Source organism: Battus philenor, unplaced genomic scaffold (assembly GCF_028537555.1).
Source record: "Battus philenor isolate CCGP_79_NKW_IND1 unplaced genomic scaffold, ilBatPhil1.0.hap1 SCAF_11, whole genome shotgun sequence".
NCBI classification, from domain to species: Eukaryota; Metazoa; Arthropoda; class Insecta; order Lepidoptera; family Papilionidae; genus Battus; species Battus philenor.
Window position 1 is genome coordinate 3,633,363 of NW_027181673.1, and position 14,053 is coordinate 3,647,415.

Here is a 14,053-nt window from a genome sequence, read left to right on the forward strand (position 1 = left end):
TGTAACTATAATAAATATGGTTCTATATTTTAAAGAGAGATGAACAATAGCGATATATACAGAGAGATAGGCTTATAAATGTAACTGACATTTAATTTTTGATGTTATTTTTTCAGTATTCTCTGTTTCGATATTCAAAACAAAGTGCGTCGTAGTCATTTCTAGTTTCGTAATAGGTCCATAAAATATTCCCGGCTTTATACGCGTGTAAAGACCAGTCGGTTCGCTGGCATCGCGGTGTACGGACGTGTTTTGAAAATTTAATTTTCCTATACAAGTGTTACGCGCGTGTGCTGAGAACTGTGACCGAAAGATGTTAACCTAGGTACGATATTAATTTCATAGTGTTATTTTTTATTTTAGTTATAAAATTAAATAATTAAACAGGGAGATAATGATGTGATTTTACTTTAGACAATTTTTAACGATAAAGTTATTTACTTTATACCATAAACTTTAGCGAGGTTCAAAAGTTTTCAGCTCGTATTAATTTTATGCAAATAATTTACGATTTGAATCAAAGTTCCACGGTTAAGTTTGTCTTTATTTAACATCCGCTACATTGGTTAAGTTATAAAAACTTTACATAAAACCGCGCGTATTTTCAACAGAAAATAAAAATAATATTTATTTATCTTTAGCAAGACTATTTAATTAAAAAAGTTTTTTTAACATTCATTATTTTATGCTTTAAATAAATAATTCATATTAGTCAGTAATAAAGGATAATTCATGTTTAAATAATAATTATTACAATAATAAAGAGTAGAGAGTCTTAATTCAAATAAGTTATATACTTACAAGGATATTATAAACCAGTATTCATTTTTGTAGCTTTTGTATAATAAAATAAATATTTTTAATTATTTTTTATGTAATAAAGTAGCTTTTACTTTATGGTAAGTAAACATGGATAAACGAATTCATTTAAGTGAAGATACGTATTTTGTTAATAAATTGTAATATTTATTTTATAATTATTATATACAACTTTTATTTACGTTGTCATTACACAAGCAATCACAAATTTATCCGTCTGTGTTTATTTTGGGCTTTTTAGATTTTGGCGAATTTAGAACTCTGGTAGCTTTAAACTTAATGATGATATTATAGAAAAGCTCGATTTGATTTTAGTTATTATCAAATTTTAACCCTTTTGGTATTCTTACGACATGATTTTTTTCTTATTATGTTCTCTATTTATTATCTATAGTGAATAAAAAAGTGTAAATAAATAAATGCATGAATGATTGCATGTAGATAATAATTCTTATTGTTGCTTCGCAATACATATTTAATAATATATTATTAATGCGCCATCATTTACAATTTTGGGTGTAAAATAATAACCGATAGGTTTATTAAAAGAAATAAAAATAAACTAGTAACGCCTAAATTTTATCTTTAAAAACTTACCAGATTCTCACCAGATTAGCACGAATATATAACAAAGTTCCACGAGGTATCTTAAACTTTATTTATTAGCTTTAAATGTCTAATTTAAAATTAAAATTTAAAATTAATCTTACAATAGTGGTCAAAATATTTTAATTGGTCGAATTGTTTATTTGTTTTGTTGACTCATATACGCGGTTGAAATTATAGTGTATAAATAAAAAAACTATAACTTTTATTGTAAAAGAAACAGCTCTTCTCTTAGCATTATAAGCCAGTGATTCAAAAGTGCATGTAAATGTCTACTGGAATAAAAAATATTTTGAATTTAGAATTTAACTTTTGTTCTAATTATGTGAAAACAACAACTGCGTACTTAGCCGATTTTAGTGTAAAAGATAAACTTTTTTTAATTATATCAAAAATATATCAATAATTAAATGTTTATCATGTTTTGGATAACTTACTGATACTTACACCTTATCAGGTATTAAATAGAATAATTTATAGGCTTTAAGCAAAGTCGTATTGTTAGATGCCAAAGGTGCTTTGGTAATATACGATAAGGATACATGTCTGTAGAAATATAAAATATGATTTAATCTCCTTTCGAATTTAATTCGATTTATTCATTTCTTATTTCAGTTTTTATATTAACAACGCCGTAATTGTTAATAATACTTATTCCGGCTATTATTCCAAAAATTAAAATGATGTTTAATATATTGTAAACATAATAAGTAAAATGACAATACTGATCAACATATCCAAGAATAGACGAATACGTTGATAATAATTTTTTAAAACTTGTAACTTTTTTTAAACTTACTTGTAAACTTACGCTATGTTATTTAAAAAAATATATATATTACAAATTTGTCAAAAATGCATACGTTTTTTAAAAATTTCGTTTAAGAATTTTTCTAAAACAAAAGTAGCTTATGTTACTTCTTATTAAATCAGCTACCTGCCAGTATAAACTCCGTCTAAATCCAGCCATTTCAGAAATCAACTGGAACAAACAGATAGACAAATATAAAAAATGTAATTTGGTTGCCTTATATTTGTTCGTATACATGTAGTAAAACATGGTTATTTTGATATAACAGACACTCCAATTTTATTTATTTGTATAGATATTTACTATTTTTAAAACCGGGCAAATAGAAACTATTAAATAAAGTATGTACACATGTTTAAAGTTAGATTTTAAATATAACAATGTCAAAACAATTATTTAAATTATAAGGTAGATTGTTCCACTGTACTTCTTCAAACAGTATTGTTTTTTATCGCAGTTTGTTTTGTCATTAATTATTTGTAGTTTGTGTCTGTTTCTTAAATTATAATTGTGCTGTGTTGTAATATTTATAAAAGAATGAATAGATCTCAAGTAAAGTTTTTTAATATTTGTAAATTATGTATAAAGTTGCTTTAAATTTAATATTTTAGTTGTTCCATATGATTGTGTTGTCGGTGTGCGATTTTGGTAGTATTATTGTTTTAATTATTTTAATTTATTTCCATTGGCGTAGGGAGCCAATCTTCTTTAATGTCTTCTCTTTACTATAAATTTTGTAAATATTTTCTTCTTTCTCTCTTAACTTCTTTACTTCTACTTTTACGTTCTATATAAAGAATTGTTTTTATTTCAACTCTTGTATTTTTATTTACGACGTAGTCAAGTTTCATAAAGTGAAGACTACTTTTTTTTAAAAAAAAGTTATACAAGATTAAGTCTATTGTTTATCTTATCTAAGAGTCGAGTCGTTGGGGGCTCTGTGAGTCTAATTTTGTGCTTTGGTGAGCAGCGATACCCCTGGAGCCTAAACCAGAACTGACGCAATAACTATCTGATTCCTCACGTTCTTGAGTTTCTTGGAAGGACGTTGGATTTTTCAATCGTTTTGCAGACAGCTTATTTGGCAAAGTAAAGTCTAGGAAATAGATATAAGTTCTTGTCTAGTTTGTGCATTATTATGTAAAAAGCCGTCTGCTGATTTTATAACTATGTCTTGCCTGTATTGATTCACAAATATATTCCTAACCATCATTATATTTGCATCTCTATTTAACCATAACGTATTTCTAAATACAATCTAGTTATTGGTTTTCGGTTCCTTTATCTATACTGCTATTCCTGTATAATATTTTATAAGTTCACTTGTTATATTATCTCTGATGCGTTCCGCAAATTACTTAGTTTCAACAAATCTATTATTTTTTTAACCAGACCATACCTTTCTTTCACATTTATGAGTCAGTGATATAAAAGGTTAATTACCTGTATAGAGAAAATTAAGATTGAAATGAAAAATTGAATTCTTATAATACATTTACAAAACTCGCGGAAAATATGAACATTTAGATTCAGGTGTCCGCTTTATGGTAAAGTTGTAGTCTTTTTACTATTGAATTTATATAAATATATAACAGGACAATAATTCAATAAATTTAGATACGAATATAACTATTTTAAATAAATGACACTAACTGTACAGTGATGAGCGGTCACGGTACGCGGAGTGAAATCAACTGTTTTCTTCTTTTCAGCTGATGGGCGACCACTGATAAACATAGGCCTTTCCCAAAAATCGCCACGATGATCGTTCCTGAGGAGCCTATATCCAGTGACTTTCAGCTATCTTAACTATGTCGTCGGTCCACTGACTGTCAAGTAAAAAAGTGCCTTCCTTTGCCATCTGGCTGCCACATTATTGACAATACCGGGCGTACTTCAAAGTTTATTTATATATGAATCAAAAATCAAGACTACTTTCCGCGTGTGAAACCGACACAGCCCAGTGGATTGGCAAGTCGAAGTGGTGATGATCAGGGCATATAGGTCGTTGGGATCTTGCAGTTCTGGAGACGAGACCACAGACTGTCAATGGCAGAGTAGGTGTTCCGCTGATGAGCTTAATAAAGTCGTCTGTTCAGATGTCCAGGTTACACCTGTTTCTATTAGATATTTTTGGGTAAAAACTTTGCCCAGTAGTTGACGTGCTACGGCCGAAATAATGATGACGATTAAAGTCATCGAATATGTATCGTATAAAAATTTAAATCTCACGATGGCTCAATATATTCTAATTAAATAAGCTTTGCGATGATTAGAATATTGTGTAATTAAAATATCGTAGAATGTAGTTGGTTAGGTAGCAGTTTCTAAACGTCTTTTGTGTGGAAAAAAGCCCACATGCTTCTCGTTTCAGGAACCCGAGCAATTCCGCCCACGGGCTTAGCCGGCAGTCTAGCCGGCAATTTAAAACGTTTTGCGAAATTGTACAATTTACTATGGTCTTGTTGCATGTAAAATTATTATATGGCAACACAGCGACTGCAAGCTTGTTGGGCACGACTTTAATTGCTTTAGTACGGCTTCCAAGTTCAATGTCAAATTATTAAACGTCGTAACTAAATGTTTGATTAACAGAATTTTGAATTCGGTTACGTATTTTACGTCTTAAATATAATAATTTACTTTTGTTCGCAACCTTTGTTTATATTATTTGAATGGGTATTTCAATAATATATTTTTTGTCAAAGGCTTTAAGCATTTTCATTTATTCTGTAGTTCTAAACTTAAAATTTGTATATTTATTTAAAGCTTTTTTCATGTACATTAATTTACTATTTTTGTGTAAAGTTCACGACTTTGTTTTTATCATCATTATTATCATTTCAGTTTGAATCTGGCCTCCTTATATTTCCAATAGGATCGATTGAAGACGGAATGTGTCCTGCGTTTTCCTACAATCTAAATAAATTTGTCTGTTTTCCTCGTAGTTGACCATTGATTTTGTTTTGATTTTGTATTTAAATTTAGTTCTAGTTTTATTTGAGATTACATTGATTTTAGTTTGCGGAATAAGAAACCAATTAGAGCTCGCAGCTTAAATAAAACCCAACCGATAGAACAGAGACAATCGGGTAACACAGTAGAATATTGCGGCCCGAGTCAAGGCTCCCGAGGGAGCCCTGAAGCCTTGCTGCAAATAGAATAGATTTAGACTAAACGCCATCTGCATCCTGTCTCGTCAAACCAACGAAAATAAATTTCAGTTGGGCATTAATCTAGTGACAAACCATCCTAAAAAAATTACCTTGCTAATACTTCTTCGTTCGAGTAATTAACCCTTAGTAGCCTGATTTACGAAAGTGATTTTTTTAAATATTACTGTGTTTGCTTGAGGGTCTTGATGAAGGGAAAAATAGATTTTTTTTTAATTTCGTTGGAAAGAATATTATACAACAGTAAAATACGTACAGCCAACCCATAAAAAAACTAACAGTAATGTGAACATTCGGTTTAAAAGATCGGTATCAAAATTGAAATTCTAGGTTATTAAGAGTTAACATAAAAGTCAACTTAAAGCGACTATTGTCTGTCATGTAAATAATCATTCAGTATTTGAAATGAGCCTTTTCAACCAATGATCGACAACGTAAACCTTTACTCTTGAGACTATGCGGGTTAGCACCTTTAAAGAAACGAAAATAAATGTTTCGGTTACTGAATCCTGTGAAAATGCGGAAAATAAGGACTTTTGTTTACTTCTGATGAAGGATATTAATAGATATCAATGAATCGCACCTAATCTATTTCTTCACTAGGAGGTAACAAATATAAATATATGGGAAAATAGTTCATATTATAATAAATTAAGATAAAAAATGAAACAAAAACGGATGTAGTAAAATAATATAAACTAATAAAATGTGATAAACTGAAAAAGATCTAAAATAAGTAACTAATAGAATAAAATTTAAGTATCTGTACTAATTGAGGAACAAGATGAAGAAAGAGTACCAATGAATGACAGGGAAAATTGGTATGAAATAGAACGGTAGAGGAATTGTAGAATGTAAAAAGGAGAAAGAAATATCTTAAGAAAAATGATGAACACCGCAATAATAAAAAGTATGTGAAAAATTAAAAAAATGGTTGATCCTGTGATGTTGACCCTGTCCAAAAATCAGATAAGGCTACAAGAGGTTCCAAATAAAAAAAATATATTATTTCAATCTACCAACAGCCAACATCAGTACTCATATGCGAGTTGGGCGTTAATTCTTTACATCATTACATTTTAAAATTATTCCATCTATCTACATTCTATTCTATATACATATAGAAGACGTTTATGTCTATTTACTGATTCATCACGATAATACTGAAACCATAATTTATAATAAATAATTTGTAAGATAAAATTTATAGCTCCTGGGCATTAGGAAGACAGGTACATATTTTCCTTAGGTTGGTAAGACTGTCTATAGCATTTGCCAAACGTCCGTTTGTCAAAAGGTTTTATTATCACTGAGATACATATGTTTTTGTAAAATTTTTCAATGTTGTTGAAGTGTTAAAGTCTCGATTGGGGTCAAAATCGCTCAAATTTTTGGAAAAAAATCTTAAAAAACTCTACTCGTATCGTTCCACAACCTCCAAATTGGTAATCGCCTGTTTGGCTCTATACGAATTCTAGCTATTCAGCAAACTCAAAGAGCCTATACGGTGTCACCGTTTTGAAACAATTAAGGTAATTTAAGCCAAATCGAAGGTCGCTGACTGGATAAAGCGTTGGTAAAAGTGCGTTGTACCAAACAGGGATTACTTTCAAGGAGATACAATTCATTTAGAAGAATAAACAAAGAATATACATTTTATAAACAAATTGACCTTACTTTTTGATCACAGTATTGTTACAAAATTTCACCGGCAAAGGGGTAGAAAGGGAGTTCATTAAGTTCGCAAAGCGAGCGGGAGATAGCTAGTTACAGTACGTAATTATTTTTTATTTTTAAAAAACAGATCTAATTTTAGTTACGTGACAGTTCCCACGTCTCGATAAGGCAGATCTATCACTATAATACAGACAGTATATAACCTTAAGGTATACAGGACTAATAGGAATATGAGATTTAAAGGGGTGAATTCATTTGTCTGCAAAAAGATTTTAGGCTTTTATGCTTATTTCCAATCACCTTGTATAAAGTAATCACTCTGAAATATGTTGCATTATTTAACTTCTTTTTCGCAATGTGATAGCCCACAATGGCAAATAGTAAACAATAATACAATTCAATAAGTAATAATTCGAAATTTGAAAACACTTTTTCATATTATATTATCATTACGTATTAATTGTTCCGAAAATTATTAATATTTGAATAGAGTGTATCATACATATATTGAAAGCGAATGAGTTACAGTTTCACCCCTATAAATCTTTAACATCTATAATCGATCACCCTATATATCATGACTCATATAAGTACATTACATAGTTTAGTCATATTTATTTATATAAGAAGATTTTGAATTGAAAATCATTAATATATACGCACTACTATTAGGAAACAGATAAATGTGGACGCAGCCAACTGCCAGTAAAATAAAATATTGAAAACGAAATGAAACTCATAACCTAAGTGAATTTTACATTATCCCATCTCTCCGACATTATGCCTTCCATATACTTTACGCGACAACGTCTTGAATAATTTACGAGGTCACGAAAAAGTTTTATAAAATAAAAGGGAATTCGAGTGTAAATATTGTGTTCGAGAAATGTCATACGTACGTTTTGTGTATGTCATATTTTATATAAATTCACCGTATATATGTCAAGGATAAACGGGGAATTTATATTTAGTAGTATAATATAATAGGTATTGAAAATTAAGACAGCCAATTTACCCCTTTAGGCCTCACTGATACGCTCGATGGAAACAGAAATTAGGAGATTCATAGAAGAACGAAAGTAACCTACAATGAGATCGGTAAGCCGAAGGCAGGCAGCTTGCTGAAAACATGTTCGCTAGGGCTTCGAGGTTTCCGAGTAGAGACCGTGACCTAGCAAGGCGTAAGAAGTTTACCAACAAGGTGGATAGAGGATCTTATTTAGGTTAAGTAGCTTCCGATCAGTCATATTTAAACGGTTTTATTTAGTTCGAACCGTACGGAATTTATTTGGATCAAAAATAGAAATTGAAATTTAAGCACCTTCCCGTTGTCAGATTGATCTGAAATTTGGTACACACGTTTAATTTAGATGACAATACAATATAATAAAACCAATAACATTATAAATCTAAGATGGCCGCCGATACAAAATGGCGGATTACGTATTTTTCCTTAACCCCCTCAATATGGGTACCAAATGAAAGGGCTACACTAGTAAAACACGATGTTTATGTCAAAATTTAAAATTCAAGATGGACGCTGTTCCATTATGGCGGACTAGGTACATATTTTTCCACAACCACCACAATATGGGTATCAAAAACCGTTTAACCTAAAAGTTTTTTAAATGTATTTATATATATCACAAACATTTTTACATTTTTGTCTAATTGTAAACGTTCAACGGCTGAAATGGTGATGATAATAATTAAAATCAAAATAATTATTTTAAATTTTGTGCGAAGAATTATTGTTCCTCCAAAATTTTCATTTACCGATATATATGATCTTAATTCACCACATGGATCTAATGTGGATTCTACACATGTCTTTCACACGTTCCTTTGTTTATATTTTTTTAATTTTTGTTCGTTACCAAAAAAGTAAACTAATTAGTGTAATCTACACTTTTGATTCACTATAGACAGTTCACAATCATGATTTAATTGAGTATAAAAGTATTTACAATGAGTGACATCAGCTGATAAAGTGTTACAATAACGTGAACATAGAAATATATGCAATTAAAATTAACTCTAGCACGAAGTTAATTTCAACTTCATATTTACGTTGTTGTTCCAGTAAATATGTCTATAGGGTATTTACAAAAATCGCCACGCTTGGCAGGTGGATTAGCGATCGCAGTGTGGTATTATGGTAAACAGAGGTCGCTGCTGCCTATCCTCAAGAAATTAGATTGTTAACAATAGCAATTTTATGATATTTATGTTATTGTGTGTAATAGAACATTGGATCAAGGGAATTGTATCTACGACCTATGATCGCAAGTCTCAGTCCTTACCGCTAGGCTACTAATGCTCCATTTTTCATATATGCTAGTGAGTATATATATATATATATATATATATATATATATATATATATATACATATGTCTAATATATAAAATTCTCGTGTCACGGTGTTCGAACTTGAACTCCTCCGAAACGGCTTGACCGATTTTTACCAAATTTCATATGCTAATTCAGTAGGTCTGAGAATCGGCTACTATCTATTTTCCATACCCCTTAGTGATAAGGGTGGTCCATCCCTAATTTTTTTTTTAAATTTTTAGACAAAATTTTTTGTTTTTATTTTTTTATGATACAACATACAAAAATACACACAACCTTAAATTTTTACCCGTCTACGATCAACCCTTATTTTTAATGTGTTAATTAAAAACTTTAGTTTTTGTTTGCAAAACAACGTTTGCAAGATCAGCTAGTATACATATATATATATATCTACATACATATATACACATACACCGACAAACACAAAAACACACACACATATATATATGAACACCTGAAAACAAGATTTAATTTTTTTAACTTCACTGCAAAGTCTGTCGTGAACTAGGAGTATGTGTTTTAACTAATTTGGATATTGAATTGTATTTAGGTAGAAACCTGACTATAATCTTTATGTTATAAAAATATTTAAATATTTGATAACGCAACTACGCTTGACTGTCGTGTTAACATTCTAATATTTGTATTAAAACATTTCTTTGTTTTTTTTTTCTACCAAATAATTATAGGTTATCGTATGAAACCGTTATTGTTAGAATTGTATACGCGGTCCAATTAAAAGTTGATGGCGTAGGAAGTTATAATTATTGGCCGGTACTAATCAATATTTTCATTACCATCGAACTGTTACAAATAATAGTTATTTACGTTATCTGTATTATTAGATATTATTTAAACATTTGTTTATTAATAATGTGGGTTCGTATTTCTAACTTCAAAATACTTCACTTTTCGAACCAGAGCTCGTTTGAAATCCTCGTAAGTTTATTACAAAATGATGACAGTCCTTAAGGATATTAGGTCTATTAGGTTCTTTTGGCATTTTAATGACGTAAATAAATTTCCACTAAAAGTTCTTCTTTTTCTTTTCAGCTGATAGACGGCCACTGCATAGATCTAAACGATAACTGGTTTTGCAGGATTCGTAGTCAGCGACTGCTCGCAACCTTAACTAGGTCGCCCACGCCATGTATACTGGGTTGTGGTCACCACTCGATAACCTTTTTTTTATTATGGCCCCCGCTATTGGAGGCCTCTCGTACCCCTAATTAGTTGGGATCAGGGTCCATGTTTATAAATAAGTTTTTCAGATTTTTCATCTTTATTCTTCACTCGCTATCATACTTCTCAATTTCTTTTATACTTACCTTATTTCCATCACAATATCTTTCATTTTGTTCTTTCATTCCTTCTTGTTTTTATCGCCTTCCTTCCATCATCTTATTACTCTTGGGTGGCTAGGTACATTTTTTTTACATATTATATTTTTTTTCACAGGTTTCTTTGGGTTGTGCTTTCTTAATACATCACTACACTTTTCTTATTCTATTTTTTCTTATTATTAATTGACTAGTTATTTTATGTGCAGTTTACTCGATGATACGACTTCCGGGACCAATGGTCGTCAGTTGAACTAGTGATGTGCATAATCACAATACTTTCAATTTAGACGATTAATTATTCAAGCTACGTCGGTGATCTTGGTTTTTAGCGCATCTTCACATTTTAGATTCGAGCTCCGAGCATAGCCTTCTATTGGTGGGTAACCTTGAGCCGAATGCCAAAACTAACACATAGGCTAATAAATTTAACTACGTCATATTGTATGCTATGTATTTCAATTATTTTTGAATTTCTGTTTTTTGAGGTTAGGTTGTTAAAATTCCAAGGATGTTCCACGTAATATTTAAAGTATTTTACCATGTTTGCCAAAGGCTTTTCAGATTTTCGTCTCGCTTAGAATTTAGAATAATGTTTTGAAATTGCGAAGATTTTGTAAATGCGACCGCCATTTAGAATGCAATCGCAAATTCATGAGATGAGAGACTGGGCGGCTGCCCTTATGAAGAAAAAATGAAAGGTTGAATAGAGGAGGTAATTTTATGGAAATTTTTATTGTGAGAACGGAAATAGCTTTGTGGTTAGTGCAGTTGTAGTTTGTAATTGTCTTCTTGTTGATTTAAAACTTACTTCTTTCTATTATAATGACTTTTATTGCTGAGACTTTTTAAAAGAGGGGAAGGTTGAATCGGTGTAAATGCTTGAAAGCTTTTTACTAACGAATGTAAGAAAAGGACCAATATTGCGATTGTATACAATGCGAATTACACAACTGCCACCGTCAAACACGTTATGTTACACCGATAAGTGCCAAACACAGAGTCTCTGTGTCACATAACTCCTGAAGATGCCCCGTGGAGTGAAACACGTGTTTGACGGTGGCAGTTGTGTAATTCGCATTGTTAAACACATACGCATTTATCAGCAGGCTGGCGGGCGGTGCACTTTATTGCGCGACTAACACTGCATTTGCGGAAGTAGCTAAATTTTGGTCCTTTTCTTACTTAGGATGGACTTCCGCAAGGTAACGCCTGATTCCATTAAATTCTAACAAATGTGCAATAAATTTGCCACTTTAAAATCTTTTACACCTATAACCAACCACCCATGAAGAATTTTTCAATTATTTTACAAGAATATTTACCAGTACTTACCCCTTGAGGACCTAAAGGTTACATATAAAGATCCCCACGCGTTATTAACGTACTTCTAAACTAAATCGTTTACCGGGAAAGACATGAGCGCGAATTCCCAAAATAATTTTATTACTAAATGCGCCAATATCATTATTGCTGTTTATTTATGTAATTATCCAAATAGTACAAGTCAAAGTGACACATATATAACATGAAAAGAAGTCAATTTAATAGAAATAAGAATCAGATTCATCTTCTCTAGAAATATTCCTTCAACGAAAAACTACTAGGATTCCTAATGAGCACTGAGCGGAACTCATAATAATCTCAAAATAATTTCTTTTGTGGTCATTTTTACAGTATCCTTAAAGCAGTTTTTTTTTCTTTATTTAATATTAGGATCTTTGTTACAGACATTAGCGTCCGTGCCTTTGTTTCACATTTACTTTTAATATTTCAGATTTTTTCCTCTCGGTTTTGCATGTGTTTAATTAAAAAAGTACGTCTCTTCTCTCTTCTCTATTTTAACGACGTTTTAACAATGTTCAGTTTTTAAAATAACGTTTCGTACGACTACTCCCTCATTCCCACTCCATATAGCCATCCTCAGGTTGTACGCCAGTATTTGTACGGCGGTTACTGTATTCGCCACATCGATGAATCTTGCGATCGCGAGTCTCTTCCGTGTAATACACAAACGAGTTCGTGTGACGTGATATCGCTACCATCGCATGATGGACAATGTTATACAGTCTGAGGGTGTCTGTTGTTCGATGGATAACGATGACCGCCTCGCTCTTTGGCCTGAGACTCTTTAAAACAATAGTAAGAGTAATTCATTCCGAATTTCGACTTTAAAAGTTCTTTACACTATTATAGGATTTTACTACAAATTTTCGTTTATGAACTTCCTAAATTTACTATAAGATAATTTAGAGTATAAGAAAAACTAATGAGTCAAACAAGATCTTTGATTATATATTAAAAAGATAAGGAGCAATTGCAGCCTTGAGGTGAGGATTGTGACTTGCAATCGTAGGTCGCGGATCCGAATCCTGGGATTGCCACTGCTCACATACAAGTTTCCAGAGGATGGGCAGCAGCGTCTTCTGCGTACCATATAACACCATTGCGACCGCCAATTCACCTGCCAAGTGTGGCAATTATGGTATATGCGTTGATGGATATCTTTAATGGAGGCGTAAGCTTTACAGTGGGTGTCTATGGTATGATAAGAAGAGAAGAGGATATTAAAAGGCTGATCCAAAAACCTACATAAATAGCTATAGTAGAAACTATAATTGGCATTCCTATTTATTTCGCATCGATACATGGGTGAAAAGATTTAACAGAGAAATGAAATAATCAACATAGCTGCATAAATCTGCAAACTAAAGCGGTAATGGTGGATTGTTAGATATGAAGTATCCGTTTCGATAAATTAGAGGAAAGTTCTAGAGCGAAAGCTTAAAGGATAAAGAGGATTAGAGAATATCTCTCCAGATGAACTGAAAAAAACATGGTTGAAATCGTTAGATACGTTGATAAGGATATATATAATATAAGAAAAGAATTAAGTTTTGAATAATTAATTGGTACTTTTATTTATATATAACTAACCGTACCCTGTCCTGCGCGTTATTCTACGCCACCAACTTAAATAACTTTAAAGGAAAGACTACAAAAATATTTAATTCCTTTTGAGTCATATTACTTGATTTTCCATAAGTTGTAAATTTGTCATTCTAACGAAACCTTCATGGGCTCACGCACTATAAATTTATTTGCATATAATCTAACGCAAAGCTTAAGAATCTTTTAAGGATATAAAGACGAACATACATTTTTATATATAGTTAGATAGATAATACTAATAACAATAACATACGGATCCGAAAGGTGGTCATTTAGGACTGGCCTCATTAGAAGGCTATAGGTTACCCAAAGAGCAAT

At 31.2% G+C, this 14,053-nt stretch overlaps 1 protein-coding gene across 1 annotated transcript in view; it reads left to right on the forward strand.

Annotated features, from left to right (window-relative positions):
- Positions 1-258: 258 nt before the first annotated feature.
- Positions 259-14,053, forward strand: part of LOC137930990 (connectin-like) — a 32,499-nt gene continuing 18,704 nt past the window's right edge. The window contains exon 1 of the mRNA XM_068774374.1: positions 259-325. The gene's annotated coding sequence lies outside the window, so the exon portion shown is untranslated. The remainder of the gene's footprint in view (positions 326-14,053) is intronic.